General features: G+C 43.5%; 1 protein-coding gene across 1 annotated transcript in view; it reads left to right on the top strand.

Annotated features, from left to right (window-relative positions):
* Positions 1 to 12,123, top strand: part of LOC143782325 (dynein axonemal heavy chain 5-like) — a 610,263-nt gene that overhangs the window by 596,746 nt on the left and 1,394 nt on the right. The window lies entirely within an intron of this gene.

Below are 12,123 nucleotides of genomic sequence, written 5' to 3' on the forward strand. Positions count from 1 at the left end.
TTATCAGGAACGAACAGTTTCCCCACTGGACAGCGGTCAGGTTTGTCAGCCTGAAATTCCTGAAGAACCCGTCGCAGATCAGGGGAGATGGCAGAAAGGACCACCCCTTCCTTTAGAATGCAGACCGGTTCAAGGACCTCCGGAGAATCAGTCAAAAAGCTCCTAGAGAGGGCATCAGCTTTAATATTCTTAGAACGCGGAAGATACGAGACCACGAAATCAAAACGGGAGAAAAACAAAGACCATCGAGCCTGTCTAGGATTCAGCCGTTTGGCAGACTCGAGGTAAATCAGATTTTTATGATCGGTCAAGACCACAATACGATGCTTGGCTCCCTCAAGCCAATGTCGCCATTCCTCGAACGCCCACTTCATAGCCAACAATTCCCGATTGCCGACATCATAATTACGTTCAGCAGGCGAAAACGTTCGGGAAAAGAAGGCACATGGTCTCATCAAGGAACCATCAGAATTCCTCTGAGATAAAACGGCCCCTGCCCCAATCACAGAAGCGTCAACCTCAACCTGAAATGGAAGAGAAACTTCTGGCTGACGCAACACCGGGGCAGAAGTAAATCGGCGTTTAAGCTCCTGAAAGGCAGAGACAGCCGCAGAGGACCAATTCGTCACATCAGCGCCCTTTTTCGTCAAATCGGTCAGGGGTTTAACCACACTGGAGAAGTTAGCAATGAAACGGCGATAAAAATTAGCAAAGCCCAAAAATTTCTGGAGACTCTTCATGGACGTGGGCTGAATCCAATCATGAATGGCCTGAACCTTAACCGGATCCATCTCTATAGATGAGGGAGAAAAAATGAAGCCCAAAAAAGAAACCTTCTGCACTCCAAAAAAGACACTTAGACCCCTTCACAAATAAAGCATTGTCACGAAGGATCTGAAAAACCATCCTGACCTGTTTCACATGAGACTCCCAATCATCGGAAAATATCAAAATGTCATCCAAATATACAATCATGAATTTATCAAGATAATTCTGGAAGATATCATGCATGAAGGACTGAAAAACAGATGGAGCATTAGAGAGCCCGAAGGGCATCACAAGGTATTCAAAATGGCCCTTGGGCGTATTAAACGCAGTTTTCCATTCATAACCCTGCTTAATACGAATAAGATTATATTCCCCTCGAAGGTCAATCTTAGTAAACCAACTAGCCCCCTTAATCCTAGCAAACAAATCGGAAAGCAAAGGCAAAGGGTATTGAAATTTGACCGTGATCTTATTCAAGAGGCGATAATCAATACAGGGTCTCAAGGAGCCATCCTTCTTGGCAACAAAAAAAAATCCCGCTCCCAATGGTGAAGAAGATGGCCGAATATGCCCTTCCTCCAAAGACTCCTTAATATACAGTAACTCCGCATGGCGGTATGTTCAGGCACAGACAGGTTAAAAAGTCGACCCTTAGGAAACTTACAACCTGGAATTAAGTCAATAGCACAATCACAGTCCCTATGTGGTGGAAGGGAACTGGACTTGGGCTCATTGAACACATCCTGAAAATCAGACAAGAATTTCAGAAGGGGGGAAGAGGAGATTGACATTAAAGGAATGTCACCATGAACTCCCTGACAACCCCAACTAGTCACAGACATAGATTTCCAATCCAACACCGGATTATGTACCTGCAACCATGGAAAACCCAGCACAATAGCATCATGCAAATTATGCAACACCAAAAAGCGACAATCCTCCAGATGGGCTGGCGCCATGCACATGGTCACCTGTGTCCAAAACTGGGGTTTATTTTTAGCCAAAGGTGTAGCATCAATGCCCCTTAGAGGAATAGGGTTCTCCAAAGACTGCAAGGGGAAACCACAACATCTAGCGAATTCAAAGTCCATTAAATTCAAAGCGGCGCCAGAATCTACAAACGCCATGACAGAAAATGAAGACAATGAGCAGATCAATGTCACAGATAACAGAAATTTAGGTTGTACGGTACCAATGGTAACTGAACTAGCGATTCTCTTAGTACGCTTAGGGCAGACCGAAATGACATGAGAAGCATCGCCACAGTAAAAACACAACCCATTCTGACATCTGAATTCCCGTCGTTCAGCTCCAGACAGAATCCTATCGCACTGCATAGGCTCAGGTATCTGCTCTGAGGACAACGCCACAGCGCACACAGCTCTGCGCTCATGCAGGCGCCGATCAATCTGAATGGCCAGAGACATAGAATCGCTCAGACCAATAGGCATGGGAAACCCCAGCATAACATCTTTAACAGATTCAGAAAGACCCTTTCTGAAAATTGCCGCCAAAGCATCCTCATTCCATTTAGTCAGCACAGACCATTTTCTAAATTTCTGACAATACAATTCTGCCGCTTCTTGACCCTGAAACAGGGTCAATAGGTCTTCTCAGCATGATCCACAGAATTTGGTTCATCATATAATAACCCTAGAGCCTGAAAAAAGGCTTCTACATTAAGCAAGGCAGGATTCCCAGATTCCAGGGAAAATGCCCAATCCTGAGGATCGCCACGCAGCAGGGAGATGACAATTTTAACCTGCTGAATGGGATCACCAAAAGAACGAGGTTTCAGAGCAAAAAACAGTTTACAGTTATTTTTAAAACTCAAAAATTTAGACCTGTCCCCAAAAAATAAATCAGGAGTAGGAATCCTAGGCTCTAAAACCGGAGTCTGAACAATATAATCGGAAATACCCTGTACCCTAGCAGCTAGTTGGTCTACACGAGAAGCTAATCCCTGAACATCCATGCTAGCACACAGCTCTTCAGTCACCCAGAGGAAAAGAGGGAAGGAAAGACAAAACAGACTGCAGAAAAAAAAATGGCTCAGCACTTTTCTTCCCTTCTTCTGAGATGCATTTAACTCATTGTTGGCCAGAAACACCAAAAAGAAAACCCTAACAGGGCCATGAAGGTATAACCATAACAAAATCCCAAAAAAGAACCCTCACGCAAGAGCCAAAACATAAAAGAATATATAATCTTTATTAATACATAAAAACAATAACGAAATATAAGGCAGTAACCACTAGTGCAGCAGCAGCAGTGGGTCACGCACAGGAAACACCCTCAATATGAAATAAGAACCCACAAATGGGAACTGAAAGCAGCTAGATATACATAAATGTAAACATACATGGGATGCACAATGGGTGCACATATAGCATAAGAAACATAGAAGTAGTATGTGATCCTAAAATATGACATATGTCTATTTCCAAGAAACTAACATAGCCCCCATGCAGAGGTAAAGCGGTCAGCTAAACAACCTAACCAAAAAGTCCTATAGGCATAGCATAAGTATAAGTATAGTTACCAAGAGGGAGAACCCGGAGACCCACCACACCCAATTGTTGGCCAGTTGTACTGGTATGATCCGGTGGTTGTTGGTGGTAGTGCAGTTGTCTCTGGGTTGTAATCCAGGGCAGGTGTTTCTGCTGATTGCAGCTCTACTAGGTATTTAGGTGTGCAGGATCCATTAGTCCCTGCCAGTTGTCCATTGTTCTTGGAGGGATTGCATCTCTGTCTGGTTCCTCATGCCCTGCTGTCAATTCAGCTAAGATAAGTGTCTGGTTTTTGTCTCTGCAGCACACATGCAGTGTGCTTTACAACTCAGTGCAATTCATTGTGTTTTTGTCCAGCTTAGACTTTGTTTGGATTTTTCAGTCATGCTGGATTCTCAGGAGATGCAGATATACATTCTATGTCTTTAGTTAGATGTAGAATATTTGTATGATCTGCTGTGGATATTTTTAGGTTTTAATACTGACCGCTTAGAATTCTGTCCTATCCTTTTCTATTTAGCTAGAAGTGCCTCTTTTGCTAAATCCTGTTTTCTGCCTGCGTGTGTCTTTCCTCTTATACTCACAGTCAATATTTGTGGGGGGCTGCCTATCCTTTGGGGTTCTGCTCTGAGGCAAGATAGAATTTCCATTTCCATCTATAGGGGTATTTATTCCTCCGGCTGTGTCGAGGTGTCTAGGACGTGTTAGGTACACCCCACGGCTACTTCTAGTTGCGGTGTCAGTTTAGGGATTGCGGTCAGTACAGGTACCACCTACTCCAGAGAAAGTCTCATGCGGCTCCAAGGTCACCGGATCATAACAGGGCGCCACACAAGTGCCCTGCCCCTCCTTCCCCATTTCAGCCCTCACAATACCCCCATGGTCTCACATTCACCACCCAGTGCCCTGCCCCTCCTCCCCCCCTTCAGCCCCCACAATACCCACATCCTCTCACAGTCACCTTCCCATTGCCCTGTCCCCCTCTCCCACTTTAGCCCCCCAATACCCAATCCTCTGACATTCACCCCCCAGTGCCCTGTCCCCCTCTCATACTTTAGCATCCACAATAGCCCCATCCTCTCATATTTACCCCGCAGTGACATACCTGAATTTAGCAAATCTAATAAATTCCATCCCCACTTACTGATGAAGATTGCAGGCAGTGAGGCTGGACCAGGAAGTGTCTGAGTGAAATGCAATGTGGGCACTAGGACCCAGCGTGCCTGAGACAATCTGAGCATGCACAGAATGAAAAATAAAAACTGCAGCCTGGGAGAAGCTCCATCATCAGGTCAGACAGCACCGTGCACTGCAGGAGTGAGACTCTGCAACTGGCCACTGCTACCAGCGTGCAGAGTCTCCATCAGACAGGAGCAGGCTTTATACTGCTTTCCTCATGTGCTGTGTTCTGCCTCATTATGGAAGTGGCCGTGTCTCCCAGTGAGCGCCCTTCATGTGATGGGGCCCGGGCAACGGCCCTCTCTGGCCCCCCAGTAGCTACGCTACTGGAAGAAACCTAAACTTCAATATTGTCATAAGAAATGTCAGTTCGAGTTTGCAAACAAGTACAAAAAGTGGATATTTAAAAATTTAAAACAGATGATTTGGAGCGATGACACGAAAGTCAATAGACTAGGCTCTTATAGGTACAAATAGGTCTGAAAGAAACGGGAAAAAGGGGCTAACAGATTGAGAAATTGAAGGAAATGTCAAGTTCGGTGGAGGAAGCCTGATGATATGGGGTTGTTTCACAGCCAAAGGCATTGGATACTTGACCTGGATCGATGGTTGTTTCAATGCTGAGCTCTACGTGAGTTTCCTACCAGATGATTTACTTTGTACACTCAAGTACTATGGATATGAAAAACATGACATAGTTTTCCAACAGGACAACAACACGAAGCATTGGTGAAGAACTGGTTCAATGACAATAAAGTTGAGGTGCTAGAATGGCCCCTACAGTCCCCAGACCACACCCCAATCAAACACTCGTGGGTAGAATTGAAGAAAACACTACATACATGCATAAGTGAGTCGACCAGTATGCACCAACTTTAGGAACCTGTAGAAGAGACCTGAGATCAAATTTCAGTTGACACGTGTGAATCTCATCGAGAGCATGCCCAGAAGGATTCAGGCAGTGTTGAAAGCCAAAGGTGGATTTACAAAATACTAGCAAAATAATAATAATTAAAATTTTAATCTTTAGGAGCAACACAGTAACCATGCAGTGACATGACAAGAATCTGCATAACTAATCATATAATAAATAGTTGCAAGTCAAATTTAAGTATGAGATATCCAAGATGACTGTCTATACAATGATGGTACTCTCAAGATCAAAGTAGAAGCGAATAATGAGATATAGAGCCTGAAAGTTAAAAGTTCATAAAATTGTTACCCTTTTGCTTTTCACTGTATTACTAAAAAGTACAGCTTTGGGCTGCCAGGTAATGCTGGTATTTGTAGTTTAGACATATTTATTTATATAATTGCCTTGTAATATTTTAATTTCCTGTTCTGTCCAGATGTCATCGTATCCCAGAATTCCAAGCGGAGGAAGTTCACCGACCACCATATTGGGACACCCAAGTGATGGGTGTCTCAGTATGGAAACTGGTACCAACCTACTGCGTGGTACCACCAGCGGAACACGGTCACACCACACACACACACCCTCTATAGGCCGTACGCATCACACTCACACACTCTCACAGTCACACACTCACACATTCACGCAGCGTCTTGCACGGTACCACCAGCAGAACACCGTCATGAACTCGCCACTGCCGGTATCAGACGAATGATTCACTGACTGCCGCCATCCTTGTACAGGGGGAGCGCATGCGCAATTTTAATGTTACCGCTACTATCTGTCTGCAGAAAAATGGCGGGGGTCTGATTTACTGCGTCTGCGCGAAATACGCACAGGTGCAGTGAATCATTATGCTGATCCCAGCGGCAGATGTGCGACGTGTCTATAGGCAGAGGAAGCCGGTCACATTAAAAGGGTTTTCCCACGAATGAAAGTTCATTTTAAAAATTGACTGTGTCTGACCGTGTATGGAGCATACCACATCTCCTGGGCAGGGGAGGAAGCAAAAGACTATACTGACATTACAGCAAGGGATCACAGTGGATTCAAATATTTCACTGACTGTTTTTAAAAAATATTTTACCTCACAAAATGTATCCTATGTGATCTCCTGCTGTAATGTCAGTATTGTGTTTTGCTTCCTCCCCTGCCCAAGAGCTGTGGTATGTTCGGTACACGGTCAGACACAGACAATTTTTAAAATGAACTTTTGTGTTTCTGAAAACCCCTTTAAAAAGCAAATTTCAACGCCAACATGGCTGCTCCTAAAAAGTACGTCAATGACAATGAAAGGAAAGCAGCAAAGGCACAATGTCGAAGACAACAAAGGGCAAATGAGTCTCTTGAAGAGCAACAGCATCGCTGGGACAAAAACAATGCATATACTGTAAGCGTAAGCGTCAAGCACATGAGTCCCCTGATGCAAAAGTCATTAGATTATCACAGGATGCCATTAGGCAACAACAGCGTTGCATACCTGCCCCCATCGTGACATTACCGGCCTCCATCTAGTTATATTATAAGTTATCACAAGAGATGAGTGAACCCAAACTCTATAGTTTGGGGTTCATACCAGACACCCAGTGATGAAATCTGAACATGGACTCCTCTTGGTGGTCAGTTTCACAGTTCGGGGAGGAGTGAGAAGTTGAAATTTTGCAGCTCCGAAGTTCGGGTTCCCATTGATTTCTACGAGGTTCAGGTTAAAGTTTTGGTACAATTCTGGTACCCAAACCAAACTTTGGACCAAAGTTTGGTCGAACTTGACGGACTTAACCTTCCATGCTTATCCCTAGTTATCACTGCTAGACATTTGTATCATTGTATTAAGGTTTGCTAAAAGTAAGGCTAGGTTCACACTAATATAGTACTTTCTGTTGAGCACTATGTTGGGGTTTCTCTCAAATCCCCTAAAAGACTGGATTCCGAGAGGAACCCCAACAGGGTCATTCAGTTCAATCACGCCAATGGAATCACTGTAGACACTGTTTGGCCTCCACATCCTGGCAGTATTCGTCTTTTTAAAATATGCACTAAAACGTGCTTCATTGGAGGAAATAGCTCCTTTGGATCTTTGTTAGAGTTCCTGTTAGAATACTGTTTTTTGTGGATATAGACAGGAACCGACACGTAGTGTTCAATGAAGAGCACTGCATTAGTGTAAACCTAGCCTGAACAGTAAAGAAATAACATCCATTGTAGCTATGCAAATAATTGTAGGATGCCATTTATTTTTTGTGTATATCTATTGTGCCACTAGCCACTGACCTATGAGAAATTAGCCAGTGTATGGTCTCTGTAATAATAATCATGGTCTGGAATCCTTCACAAACAGTCACTAATGTCCTCATAGACTTTTGTAATTTTAGTTTGATTTTCTTTCATTCACTGAAAATGAAACCTGCCGCTAATAACAGTTTTATCAGTTATGATGAGCCTTTTAATACAGTCCAGCACTTGTGACAACCGATGTTTTAAGAATCAATGTAGGTTGTGATAGTAAAATGTCAGTGTGTTCAGATTTTGGGATAGCAGCCAGCAATGACTTACTCACAATCCCCTAATCCTTACATATAGCAGACATGTATTAAAGTTAGAAATGGCTGTACCAGCTGTGCAGAGACTGACGCGTGTACTTTCATCATAATACAAAGAACTGTCCATCATATAAAATGTAACTTTACTATTAAACTGCATGACCCTTGAACTGAATGAAATTATTTTATAAGCACAATTCATATTCAAGAAAATATACTACATGGCAGCGTCGGACTGGAGCACCTTGGGCCCAACAGAGTAAATCATTCTTGGGGCCCACTATGTGGCTACATAGAAATAAATATAAGACCACCAATTGTGCTGTAAAACACACTAATATCAGGGTATAATATATGGTAGTATAAGTCTTAATTATGTAGCAGGGGTTGGGGTACCACTTCATAGAATATAAAGTAGCCCCCTTATAGAATATAATACAACCCTCGTATAGTTTAATGCAGCCCACCCATAGAATATAATGTAGCCCCCTTATAGAATATAATATAGCACCCCTCATAGAATATAATGCAGCTCCCCCATAGAATATAATGTAGTTCCTCATAGGCTATAATGCAGCCCCCCCTACAGAATATAATGTAGCCCCCTCAGAGTATAATGCAACCCCCTCAGAGGTATAATGCAGCCCCCATAGAATATAATGTAGCTCCCTCATAGGGTATAATGCAGCCCCCCACAGAATATAATGCAACCCCCTCAAAAGGTATAATGCAGCCCCTCGTAGAATATAATGTAGCCCTCTCATAGGGTATAATCAGCCACCCTCATATAGTATAATTTAGCCCCCCCACAGAAAACAAAGTAACCCCTTCATAGGGTATAATGCAGTCCCCTCATAGGGTATAAAGCAGTCCCCTCATAGAGTATAATGCTGCCCCCCTCATAGGGTATAATGCTGCCCCCTCATAGGGTATAATGCTGCTGCCCTCATAGGGTATAATGCTGCTGCCCTCATAGGGTATAATGCAGCCCCCCTTCCACAGAATATAATGTAGCCCCTCCCATAAAATATAATCCAACCTCGCAGTATAAAAAAACCCACAATACTCACCTCTCCTCCTCATTCCCACACTGATTCTGGCTCTGCTCCAGTGTCAGGAGCTGCACTGTTTCTGCCCAGCACACACAGCAAGGTGCACGATGAAGTAACGCTGATACAGTTGAATGCGGAGTGCATTGGGGAGCGGTGCTGGTGCTGGGCCCCCCTGACTTATGGGACACGTGGGCTGGGGGAGCAGGGGCCCTGGTATGCTGGTCCTAATAGTAAGCCTGCAGCTAACACTGCCCGCTATTAAAGTGAAATGAACATTCACTCCTCTCCATGCCCATGGGGGGTGTGGGGAAGAGTGAATATTAATTTGTCTTTAGCAGCGGGGACAGCCTCCTGTCACCGGCTGCTGCTCCGCTGGCATAGGGCGGGCCCCCCTGACTCACTGGCCCCATAGCAGCTACGTGGTGTGCTGCTATTAGCAACACACCCCTGGAGCAGCAGGGGCTCTAGGCAGCTGCTGGCCCTGTATGCCAGCACGTGTCAGTGCACGTGTCAGTGCCCGGGCCCACCGGAGAATCCTCCATTTCTCCGGTGAGACAGTCCGACCTTGCTGCATGGTGTTCTGCTCATTTACCCTTAGGCCATGTTCACATGTTCAGTATCTTACCTCAGTATTTGTAAGCCAAAACCAGGAGTGAATGATAAATACAGACGTGGTGAGTGACGTGTTTCTACTATACTTTTCCTCTGATTGTTCCCCTCCTGATTTTGGCTTAGAAATGCTGAGGTAAAATACTGACCAAATACTGAACGCGTGAATGCAACCTTAGAGATAAAAACACTACTCTGATCGATACGCCTTACACATCCAAATATATCCGGTTGAATATTTTGGGTCTTCTAAACCTTCATTAACCTTGGAATAAAACAGCATGCACAAAAATCAAACTATGAAACTAAAATAGTTTGTCCAGTTCCGGCAACCCCGCTCCGATATAAAGGACACACCACAGTCAGGTGCTATCACCAGAGCGAGTGTGCCGCCTCCATGTTGATGCAACCCCAGTGGGAACAGATCAATTGGCCACACAGGAAGCAGTTCTACATTGTGCCATAGCTCTCTTCTAGTGATGACAGAGAGTAGTTTTTCCTTGGTCGAATAATGGGAATAATTGAAGGACTTGGCATTTTTAATGCCCCTTGTGGGCACATATTATCTATCTTTTATTTTTGCCCGGAGTCCCACTTTAATAATCGCTGAGTGCTTTTGGACTGTGGGATGTTAAACTGATGGCATTACTCCGGTGTATACAGGCAGCTCTTGTTACATTTCTTTAGCCTAACCAGAAAATAAGATTAGTGTGACGGCCCTGACAGCGCTGTCAGTGGAATAGCACTCTGGTTTCTGCACACAGTGTATTCAGTACAATTTGGGAAATGTAACTCTTATCACTGAAGCTGGCAATGAAAAGCGTTTTTTTCATGAAGGATTATGGACTACCAGTCTCACTGATTAAACTCTGTCATTTTTAGTTTTTTATTCATTTGCAACTGTCACAGTCGGTTTGATATGACAAGTTGAAACAGGAGCAGGACGAGGATTTCATTTAGTGGCAATCTGTGTTTGTACCAGGCGCGGTGCTCTGACACCTATAGGTGACGTACCGCTGTTTGTTTTCCATGTCTAGTACATATTGTTCTGCGGAAAGATGATCTCTAATCTAAAAATAAAGCACTCGTTGCTTTTCTTTTTAATATTTTGCTCTTGACAAGACAGCAAAGTATAAGGGAAAGGTAAAATGACGCAGCATATAACTTTCGTTTACACATTGTATCATGTCATGTCATCTAATTCTACACGAATTTAAGTGTCAATTGAATTTGTAGCCCTTAAATTATTCTCTTTTATGAATCTATTGCAAAATATTTTAGGCCCTTTCTTAAGGGTGCATATACATTATTTCCATCCTTGGAGAACAGTGAAGGTGACAGCTATGATGAATTCACCATATAATGGGCCACAAAGCCGATATGAGCACAAAGTAAGATAGCTGCCTTCTCCCCAGTCACCACAAAGGACCAGGTTACAAATTAATTTTGTATGTAGATGTAGGATGCCACCTATTTATGTTGTTTTTTTCCTGTTAGAACTTTATATGAATACAATAAAACAGAAAATTGTACCAGTATTACATGGGCACTGTACGTGGAAGCCTGGCTGGTATTAAAGGGAATCTGTCATCTGGTTTTGGAAATTATAATCTGAGCTAGGACCCTGATTCCAGCACTGTGTTACTTACTTGGCTGCATGTTGTCTTTTCCATAACATCACTTTTTCAGCTGCAGATCTAGCAGTTCTCTGAACGCTGAGCTCTGCATAACCCCGCCCACATCGCTGATTGGTCGCATTCTGTGAATACCGTAAATCTGCAGAAAGCTGCTACTCAGCAGTGGGGGCAGGCTTACATAGAGCAGGATGAATACCTGGCACGAGACAACTTGTCCTCTACTGATAATCTCCTGCTGATAAATCACTGCATTTATAGAAACAACACACAGCCCAGTAAGTGACACATCCCTGGAATCAGGGAATCTGGCTCTGCATCGTGCTGATCTAATGTTACTTTCCAGTGGAACAGCTAAGAAAAGAGGTAAACTCATTACTCATACTTAATATTCTCCCCCAAAACTCACAAGGTGGATTTAGCAATTGTCATAACACAAATATGTTTTTTATATAAATACAATGTTAACCACTCCATGCTTATCTAAAAATAGACAATCTCTTTTGTCAGAAGTCACCAGGCCTTTTAGCTTCTGAAGACCCTCAGTAAAACCAGTGTTCCAGTTTACATTAACGTTGCCCTGACCATGCCTTCTAATCTGTATTCTCCGAAATCTGTTTCATCTAACGTGATGGAGCGGAGCAACCATCGATTTGTGTTCTGATTCATATATCTCATTACTGATGCTGATCGCAGCCCCAGATTTCCTTATGCAGCACGGACCACCTTCTGGAGATACAGTGATATCTTAAGCTGTAGAGGCGTTGTGATAAATAAGGTCAATTATGTTGTAATTAGCAGCTGTCCCAGGACACACAAACAGCCTGAGAACTTGAAGTTTCAGGAGCTTGTGCCATAAATAACGTCTTGCTTCTTCCTAGATCTTTAGCATCGCAGCCAGTAAATTAAGCATATCCA

This window comes from Ranitomeya variabilis, chromosome 6, assembly GCF_051348905.1.
Source record: "Ranitomeya variabilis isolate aRanVar5 chromosome 6, aRanVar5.hap1, whole genome shotgun sequence".
NCBI classification, from domain to species: Eukaryota; Metazoa; Chordata; class Amphibia; order Anura; family Dendrobatidae; genus Ranitomeya; species Ranitomeya variabilis.